We start from the raw sequence: 10,894 nt of genomic DNA, 5'->3' as shown, positions 1-10,894 counted from the left end.
AATCTTTTCCTTGGACAATGGGTATTGCTTTTGATACACCGGTGTGACACCGGGTTTAAGATTGGCTTGATAAGGTGTGCAATCAACCAAGCCCGTGTCATAGTCGCCCTGTGACCATAGTGCAGGGTTTATGTTTCCTAGCTCAGGGTGGTCCTGTAAACTAACAAAAGTACATATAGCCGGGGTCACTATGGGCATAGTGGCTGAGTGAATACTTAGTCCGTCATTTTTCACTGTCACCCCCAAGTCCAACCTCACAAACAGGTCCCTTCCTAATAAACTTACAGGGCAATCCGGTATGGTGCTGAAAGTATGGTCAGTGATGTATTCACCGTCCACTGTCTCTATTGGGAGGGCACTTGTTTTATATGTTTTAGTTAATACTCCGTTAATTCCCATAGAGGGGTCAGACTTTCTTAAAGGTCCCTTGTACATATCTTTGTTTAGCACACTGGAGGTGGCGCCGCTGTCTACCATGAATCCTACCTTCCTTCCCGCAACTTTAAGCAAAATAATCGGTGTATCTCTCCAGTGGGTGGTGACCTGTGTGAAAGCTGGGGTGACTCCCTCCGGGCCCCGTCAGTAGGGTTGTTGATTATTCCAATCAATGGGGAACCTGGGCTGAGTCTGTGCACCCTGTCTATCTGTATTCTGTCCTCTTTGTGTCATGGGCTGTTGTTGGCTGTGTGCTCCCCGATTCTGCGTGTCTCTCCTGGGCATTGTGCACTGTCTAGCCCAATGTCCCTCCTGTCCGCAGTTATAACAGCGGTTATTCATAGTTTGGAAGTCTTGGTTTCTATCATTTGATTTATGAAAGTTTCCTGCTGTCTTTCGCTTATTTCTCCCTCTCCCTCTGTTCCCTGCATACGCATGTGTGGGGGCAGTGGATCTACTAATGTCAAAACACCCTGCGGCTTCCTTTTCATAAAGGTGTTTTTTAAATTGATCTATGCTGTCTGAAGTCCATGTGGAGACGCTCTGTTTTACTGTAAGTATTAGTCTATCAGATAGATTGTTAATAAATGTGGAAATAATTAAACTGTCATTCTGAAGAACCGGTAGCCCTGCCTCCAATTTCCAGCAATCCATAAATCTCCTCCAGAAATCAGTAACGCTTTCTGAGGGTTTTTGCTTACATGCTACGGCTACTGGGAGTGAAGACTTTTGTTTAAATATCCTCTATCATGTGTTCTTCTATCTCTTTCCATATTAACTGTTGTCCGTGCTCAGTGTTACAAATATAGTCCTTTGCGTTAGTATTAGGGTCTATTTCTGATACTGTTATTACCTTTTTCCAATCCCATGAACTGTGGGAACCCACTATTCCATCAATTATGAGTCTAAGGTCTTCTTGGGTGAAATTCCTCCCCTTACAGGCTTTTTTTTAAATAAGCCACTGTGCCAGACGGAGCCACAGTAGGCTTGGGGCAGTGTTTAATAATTTTATTAAGGTCATCTATGTCCAAAGCCTTTTTCATTAGTTGATTACCAACCGTCAAAAAAGGCATGGATGTCTCAGGTTCCCTGGTCTCACTATCTTTTTCCTCCTTTTCTTTCTTCCTTAAATTATATCTCGATACAAATGGGGGTGTGGGTTGTTTACCTGCTATTATGTGACTAGCTGCTATTAAATCCTCTTCTTCATCATTTTTATATGTGTGTGTGTGTGTGTGTGTGTGGGGGGGGGGGGGGTGATAGGGGCGCTGAACAGTTCATTTTATGTACATACGATGGTGGGGGATATATCTGATGCTTTTTATCATTTTCCTTCTTAGTCTGTATCTCATGTAATTTTCTATCGTCTTTTGATCTTTTTAAACTTGTTGTCTTGCACATGTTGGGGTCATACCAGTGGGGAGCTATTTCTAGCCATTGTTCTCCTCCTTTCTGCATATAATCCATATCCCATGAAGGATCAGGTTCAAAATATGGCCAGGCCACAGTGTCACTTAAGCATAGACCCATGACCATGTCCATGTGATATATGCTATTGTCTCCTTCCCTGGGAAAGGGGTCTACCGCTTCCATTGCCTCCGTCCACCCTGCCAAATTATCTACCCATGAGTTAACAAGGTAATATTTTGTAGGACTGACTCGGGCAACATATTGTTTACATGTTTCTCCTGGTTCTGGTTTAGGGTACTCTGTCTTAGATGTTTGACTACCCATTATCAAAACTTATTTTCTTACAAAAAGAATTCAAAACAGTAATAGCAAAAAACAAAACAGAATGTTAGTCTTGGGACGACAGCTGTACACTTACGACCCAGCCTGTCACTTCCCCTTATATAACTGTGTTAGACAAAACCACTTATCAGGCAAAACTTCTACAATTATATTTTTAAGAATCAAATCAAGCTGAAAAACCTTCTGTTCCCTGAACAGATCTTTTACGGGGCTCCCTGAACCCTCTGAAGTGCACTTTTCTTGTTACTGGACTCCCTGAGTCCTTTCTGTTCCCGGAACAGATCTTTTACGGGGCTCCCTGAGCCCTCTAAAGTGCACTTTTAGTTATGCTTACTGTATCCCTGACACAGTACATCGAAGTCTATCTAAGGGTCCCTTATGTACTTACTTGAATTGAGATGTGGCCAGTGCCCCCGGAATGGCCAGAGGACAAAAAATTGGTGTCTCTTCTTACCAAAACCTGGAGGATGACCTTCCCAATCCCGGACAAGAGCCCCCAAGTTGTAAGGAAATATTCTTTATGTTCCCCCTTATGTGTACCCCTGGTACAAGACTTCAGTATTCAGCTTGGTTTGGTTCTTAAATCTGACGTCAGAGAGAGTGAGAATGACAAGACACTTCTGTGTAGTTCAAAATCACTCTGAGTTTTATTATTGATCTCATAAGACATATATAGTAGAAAATGACATGGTGTTTAAGTTAACCAGTAACAGGCGTCTTAGCCGGCTACACCTTTAAGTTATCTTATCGTTTATTAGAGTCCAAGGCTGTATGTGACATGTTAGCAAAACCTCTTAGTAGCAGCTTTTCAAGAACTTTGACCGCTACGTGTTCGTGTGTGCGTAATGTATTAATGTATAGATCATGATGAAATATAAGCTTATATAAAAAATAGGCTTTGGACTGTAATAGAACCCTTCAAGTACTATATACTTTGGGCTCATCTCCACTTTTCAGCGAGGAAGAGCTACTAGAGAACAGTAAGCAGCTACTTCCCTGCCAAGATCTGGAGGAGATATCCGCTGCTTCCTCCTTTAAGCGGGCAAGTAGTGATGAGGAGAGTGGCACAGGAGCTTTTGTTGCGAGCGGTCAGGCTCCTGACCTAGAGACCGTTGAGGAGGACATCAGTGACGTGCAGACACTATTCGATGATGATAAAGCCGATCGCACTTGGAAGCCGGGTGCAGAAGGGGCTTCATCATCATCAGGAGAAGATGGTGGCAGCTTACCTGTGAGTCAGCAGCTGAGCCAGCAAGGTGGGAGCATGGCTGGGTGTCAGCAGGGTGTCAGCAGTTGCAGGTCTGGAGCCAAACGTGCCCAGGGTAGACAACCTGCTTCGCAGCAGCCCACCTGCTCGGGAAGTAGTGGTGCAGGGGTTCACGGAGGCAGCGGCGGTAGCAGTCAGTCAGTGCGGACTGTTGGGGGGACAATCACATACTCAGCGGTGTGGCAGTTTTTTATTAAGCTGCCAGTGGAGGTTAACGTGGCCACATGTAAAATGTATGGGTAGAAGGTGAAGCGTGGCCAGGGTGCCAATGTTGGCACTTCGGCCCTGCGTCAACATATGCAGTATTCCCATGCAGTGGCCTGGGAGAACCGTGGCTCCGATGTGGTGGTCCTTCTGCTGCAGCTACCGCTGCATCACCCAGTGGCACGCACCCAGTTTCAGCCAGTCAAGGCTCCACCACCTTAGCCGAAGGGAGCTGTCTGTCATTCCCATCTTCAGCTGGTCCAGATCCTCCTGCTCCTACTCCTTGTCAGTCATTCCTTCAGCAATCGATCACCGAAGCGATTGCCAAGAGACAGTAGTATGTGTGCACGCATTCAACGGCGCAGAAGCTGAACGTGCTCTTGTCCAAGTTGCTGGTACTGCAGTCCCTCCCTTTCCAAGTGGTGGACTCTGCACCTTTCAGAGAACCTATGGCTTGTGCCCAGTCGAGGTGGAGAGTCCCAAGACATCATTTCTTTGTGAAAAAGGCAGTACCAGCCCTGCACAAATATGTCAAACAGAAGGTGGTACAGTCCTTGAGCCTGTCAGTGTCTGCCAAAGTGCACGGTCAGGGACAGTACATGTCCTTTACAGCCCACTGGGTGAATGTGGTTCCTGCACAGCCACACCAGCAACTTGGCCAGGTGACACCGCTTCCGCCTCCATGTTGTCACGCCGTTGGTCCTGCAACAATGTCCGCCTCTGCCTCCTCATCCTCCACCGTGTCCTCAGCCTCCACTGCAGGGACAAGTCACAGTGCCCCTCCAGCATACCACATGTGCAGGGCGCGGCGGCATCACGCTGTTCTGTACCTGGATTGCCTTGGCGAATGGAGTTACACAAGGGAGGAACTGCTCCATGTGATTCATCAAGAAATCGAATCCTGGCTTTATCCGCGACAACTGAAAATCAGAATCATGGTGACCGACAACGGGAAGAAAATTTAATATATTTGTGCTGTCCTTTTTTTTTATTTTTATATATATTAGCTAATTATGGTCATTAATATTTTGTAATTTATTATTTTATATTATTCAGTAGAAGGAAATGAACTTCTAATAATTTTTCTTTATTTCTTATGTACATTCTCTTTTCTGTTTCACATGTTTTTGGTGCTTTCTTGAGCACATTCGATCATGCACTTATTTAGGGTTTCGAGTCCTCATTGGATTAAAAGCATTGTTTATATATGTCAATCATTTCTATCTGTTTGCTCCCTTTCCTTCTCTTTTCCGCTTTGTCCCCTCCCCCACAGGGTTTTCTCATATGCGCATATTGCGCTTCAACCTTGTTATGCGGTTTCCGGTGTGGCACGCAGTGCGTGCCTCCTGGGCCTGCGCCCTCTGCTGTTTCCATCTTCTGGAACGCAGGACGCGCCGGCTCAGCTGCGCGCATGGGCGGACGTCACTTCCGGTCGCCGTCTGCTTCGGCGTCTAATAGTTGCCATGCTGACCCTCCATAGAAGGTATCAGACTTCTTCCCTTTCCCCTACCTCCTCCTTCATGCTCCACGTGAACGCCTATGACACAGGTGAAAATCATTATTATTAGTTACTATATATATATATACTAGCTTATGTGCCATTCAGGAACAGGCATCCCTGAGGAAGCCAGCAGAGCCTGGCGATATGCGTTGGGCTTTTTTCCTGACCACCACGCATACCCCCACTACGCTACTCTAAATGATAAGTATTACAGCTTTCCACTTTTTGTTGATGGATTTCATGCATTTTAAACTGTCATACATTCACCTATTTGGGGGCATGTTCATGGCTTTGTGGTGAGTCAGGGTGGCATGTGTACATGTTTGGTTCACATGGCCTTGATTGATTGTATACAATGATTTTAACCCATTCTTTGTTTTGTCTGTTGCTTTAAATAAATGTGATACTTTTTTAGATGTGCGGCTTCTACCTCGGTATTCTTTTCTTCTCCTTTGAACTACATTGTGTATTATATACTGTGCGCCGGCACTCTTACTTTAACTTTGATGTGCCCCCGTTTTCTGAATTACACAACAACGGGAAGAACATAGTGTCAGCGCTGTGTCAAGAAAGGCTAAGCCATGCGCCCTGCATGGCACACATGTTCAATCTGGTTGTCAAGCAGTTCCAGAAGTCGTCCACCCATCTGCAAGACATCCTAAAAATACCCAGGAAACTTTGCATGCACTCTTACACCACAAAGCACACCCTCCTTGAGCTGCAGCGGCAGAACGGCATTCCCCAATGTAGGCTGATATTCAACGTTTCCACCCATTGGAATTCCACCCTCCATATGTTGGACCGACTGTATAAACAGAGAAAGGCCATCAACGATTTCTTGATGATGCAAGCAGATAGGAGTACTCCCCTGTGTAACTTCGATGTCAGTCAGTGGCAGCTCATGCGTGACACCTGTCATTTGCTCAGGCCCTTTGAGGACGCCATGTTATTTGTCAGTCGCCGGGACTACAGGCTGAACGACGTCATTCCACTACTTCATGTCCTGGAACAGATGCTGGTAGCAATGGTTGGTCAGGGGACTGGAGACGTAGCGCCTAGATTTCACGGCCACATGAGCCCTGTGGGGGCTGAACTGGAAGAGGAGGAGGAGAGGGAGGAGGATGTTGGCGCACAGGTAATGTGTAGCCAAATGGGTGTTTTTTCTATTCAGGTGACAGGAGAGGAGGAGCAGGAGCAGCCAGAGGAGCTCCAGAGTGATGGGGAAGACGAGACAGAGGAACCAGACACACCGTGGCAGTATGCAGTAGAGATGGAGGCAGGGAGTCCCTCCAAGTCACTTGTGCAAATGGCCCGATGCATGCTCACTTGTTTGCGTAGTGACAGTCGAATTGTCACCATTCGGCAGAGCGATGACTTCTGGCTCTCCACCTTGTGGGCCCTTGCTACTGGTCCAGAATGGTCCGCATAGTGAAGAAACTACTCACCAGCATCAGCAGCAGGTAGACCTGGAGCAGGACCTGAACCAGCAGGTGGTGCCATACTTGGACAGCACCCTGCCAACCCACATTGAAGATCCCCTGGACTACTGGGCAGCCAAACTGGATTTGTGGCCGCAACTGTCCAAGTTTGGAAAAGCCGTCCTGCCCGGCCAGTAGTGTGGCATCAGAGCGGGTGTTTAGTCTGGTGGGGGCCATAGTTACCCCAAGGAGAACTTGCCTGTCCACCCAAAATGTGGAGAGACTGAATTTTGTCAAGATGAATCAGACGAGATCATCCATGGTGCCACACCAACACTTTGATAAAAGAGACCGGTTTCTTCTGATTACCTGCCTCAGCTACTACTCAGATGCTGCCACTCGCCTGATGCCACGCATCTGATGCCGAGTACTCCTTCTTTCAGCCACCTTCATCAGCGGGTACTAGTATTGCCACCCATGGCCCCACTCTGTGGTCTCCTGATGCAGCTGCTGCTGCCATATCCACACTATGTCACCTTTCCACTCTGTGGTATCCTCCTGCTGCTGCCATATCCACACTATGTCACCTTGCCACTCTGGTCTCCTGATGCTGCTGCTATCTCCAAACTATGTCACCTTGCCACTCTGTGGTATCCTCCTGCTGCTACTGCCATATCAACACTATGTCACCTTGCCTCTCTTTGTTATCCTCCTGCTGCTGCTGCCATCTCCACACCATGTCACCTTGCCACTCTGTGGTCTCCTGATACTGCTGCCATATCCACACTATGTCACCTTTCCACTCTGTTGTATCCTCCTGCTGCTCCTGCCATCTCCACGCTATATAACCTTGCCACTCTGTGGTCTCCTGATGCTGCTGCCATATACACACTATGTCAGCTTGCCACTCTGTAATATCCTCCTGCTGCTGTTGCCATCTACACACTATGTCACCTTGACAGTCTGTGGTCTCCTGGTGCTGCTGCCATATCCACAATATGTAACCTTTCCACTCTGTTGTATCCTCCTGCTTCTTCTGCCATCTCCACACTATGTCAGCTTGCTACTCTGTGGTATTCTCCTGCTGTTGCCATATTCACACTATGTCACCTTGCCACTCTGTGGTATCCTCCTTCTGCCATATCCACACTATGTCACCTTGTCACTCTGTGGTCTCCTGATGCTGCTGCTATATCCACACTATGTCACCTTGCGACTCTGTGGTATCCTGATGCTGCTTCCACCTTATCAATATGTCACAGGGCCACTCTGTGGACTTCTCATGCTGTTCCCACCCTCCCCACTTCATGACTGAGCCACTATTTTGCCTTTCAGCCTGGCTGACATCATGATTTATTTGACTTTCCTTCTGATCTGTCAGAAGGAAGGAAAAATAAGGCGCACAACAGATCCTGACTGTGTAGCAGCTGTAAGGCCTGTATGGTCCCATCAGAATTGGCTTATGATTTGGTAGCCAAAAGCAGGAGTAGGTACAAAACGCAGAAGATATGCAAATATTCCATTCACATATCATCTCTGTTTTACATCCACTCCTGTTTTTTTGGGCATTAGCAATACTGATGGATTATCGAGCAAATCCTGACCGAGTAAAGGCGTATGCTCCACAGACAGGATCCGTTTTTTGGGGGGTTTTGTTCTGACAATCAGAGGAAGGGCAAATTAATCAGTGACGTCAACAACCTCTCCACTCTACTTGTATACGCGTTTAATAGAACAGGTTCTGTAGACATCTATGTGGAAACAGCTGGCGACGATGTAAAAGGAGTGCTCTTCTTCTTGACGCTAACATCGACCTGTAAGGCTGAGTTCATACTTGAGTTATTTGGTCAGTTTTGGCCCCGTGACTGCCCGAATAAGTGAAGTATGCAGTGATTCTAAGAGCGACGCCTGTCATCTGCATGTCATACTGACTCACAGTATTATTTCACTACCAAAGCAGACTCCCTATGTGTGTTACTGCAAGGCACAGTGTTCTACACCACTATAAAGGCTCTCTGCAGCCAGGAAATAGCTGTTTTTTAATGTAATTCGCTGCAAATATATTCAGATCAAACCAAATTTTTCACGTTCACAATAGTCAAATTCAACACAAAACCACTACTGGAAGGCAACAGATTATAAAACCATTTATGGAGTGCTTTCACAAAGACAACATTTCGGGGGTACTCAGGGTCCCTTTATCAAGTCTGGGGAGTGCAGTATGAGGTTTGAGTGAGTGTGCAGGCTCCGTCCTGCTGCAGCCTTGAGCGGCGTTCACTGAAGCCTCATACTGCACTCCCCAGACTTTATAAAGGGGTCTTGAGTACCATGAAACGTGTTGTCCTTGAGAGCACTCAATAAATGGTTTTATAATCTGTCAGCTTCTGGTGGTGGTTTTGCGTGGGACTCAAGTAGTCCACCTGCCGTCTTCTTAAATTACACAGGAACATAGGAGAGAATCTCCCCCACTCTCTAAATCTTGAAGTAAGACTTGCTAATCACTATTATTCCCTATTACATATTTTATGATTCTGATCATCCAGGAGTAAGTGAAATTCAGAAGACTGTCAGTATGAGAGTGATGTATGCAGCAAGTCTCCTTATTTAATTTCTTCTTAGGGTTCATTTTCATGTCTCCTTAGGGTGCATTCACACGGCTGTGTCCGTTTTGCAGACTGCAAACCATGGACCCGCAAAATACGGCTGTGTCCACCTGGCATTGACTTCAATATGTATGGGATCCACATGGTGCAGCCAAAAATAGGACAAGTCCTATATTTTGCTGCATGGCCACATGGACCCAGAACCATATGAATGCACCCTTATAGACAGACAAACTGTCAATAAGTACTAAAAGATACCTGTCACTTGCATTGGAGCTGCTAATCCAAGGCCTGTGAAATCACATTGAAGCTATTTCTACTGTACTCTGGTTGATACGTGCAATGTGCATGTGCCCAATGCCACTAGAGAGGAGTGCATGTCCCCAATGTCTGATAGGTGCACACTCATTGTGGTAGACATGATGATGATGACGATGCTAGCCAATGACCAAATATCACAGTGTTGGGCAGAGAAGGGAACAACTGGGTCCGCGAACACGCTTGCTGACAAGTATTGTTAGCATCAAGCAAAGTAATAACTATTGGATAGCCATACTTTTAGACCCTTAGTAGAAAATAAAAAGTTTTTTTTTTGTCTGCAGAATTAGATTATACTCTGTACCCAGCTTGCCGAGATTTCGCTGAGCGGATACCTGCAGAAGCAGCATCAGCAGCTGCCAGTATAGCTTGTTGAATATGATATGTGTATGTACTAATGTGACGCACATTTTAATGTATGTGGGCAAGCGTTATCCAGCTAAAAAATGCCTTGTTGGAAGCCTTGCCATGAGAGGCAACACATGTGGCCACACGATGTCCTGCACATATTGATGAGATGTTAGAGTCCCTTGTATCATTACAAGGGTTGACCACCTGTTGTATGCAATGGCTCCCCAGATCCTCACTCCAGCAGTTGGGATACTGTGTCTCTCCACAGCGAAGGCAGGATTAAAGCACTCATCACAAGGCCACCATACTTGAACCTCACTCTCATCAGCTCCCAACCAGACCCAGGATTCACCATATGGTTTAAGTCAGTAACTGACCAGGTTCCTTGTTCATGACACCACTGCAAATGAAGGCAACAGTGGCTGGCTGTCATTGGCAGGACATGCAATGGGGGCCATGACACCAAATTCCCTTCTGCTAAGTGCCTGAAAATGTTCTTGGCAGAGAGTGAGGTGTTTAATAAAGGTGCCACCTGTGTCTGGATGGTGAACAATAAAACTATAACTATTGCTTCTAACATCTTCTGACAGCTAGGTCAGAACAGCCTAGATGGAGGGCAGTTCTTCAAAATGACCATCCTGCTTCTATAAGTCTAATGATGCACCCTTTCAAAATGCCTTCAAGTGTCATAGAGGAATGTTTAGCAGTCATCAATCTCTCATCAAGAGGTACACTACCCAAAATCCTCTAAGAGCCTTTTGTATAGGATAGCGGGTTGGACAAAGGGATAATTTTTGAACCACTTATCAAAAACAAGCCATTTCTTCTTCCGATACAACTGTGAGTGTGTATAAACACCTGCAGACATGTGCCACTAATTAAAGAGCTTGAAGGGGGTTAGATACAGTCCTAGAGGACCACAGAGTGTCATACATGATTTTTCAGGGCAATTGGGGCACTTCTGATTTAGAATCTGACAGCCATTTTGAAGCTGGCTTATGTCTATTAATGACTTAGTTGTTTTAAGATATATACTAAGCCTCTG

This window comes from Bufo gargarizans, chromosome 1 (assembly GCF_014858855.1).
Source record: "Bufo gargarizans isolate SCDJY-AF-19 chromosome 1, ASM1485885v1, whole genome shotgun sequence".
Lineage (NCBI taxonomy): Eukaryota > Metazoa > Chordata > Amphibia > Anura > Bufonidae > Bufo > Bufo gargarizans.
The sequence above is the reverse complement of the archived record's forward strand: the minus strand, read 5'-3'. Positions refer to the sequence as shown.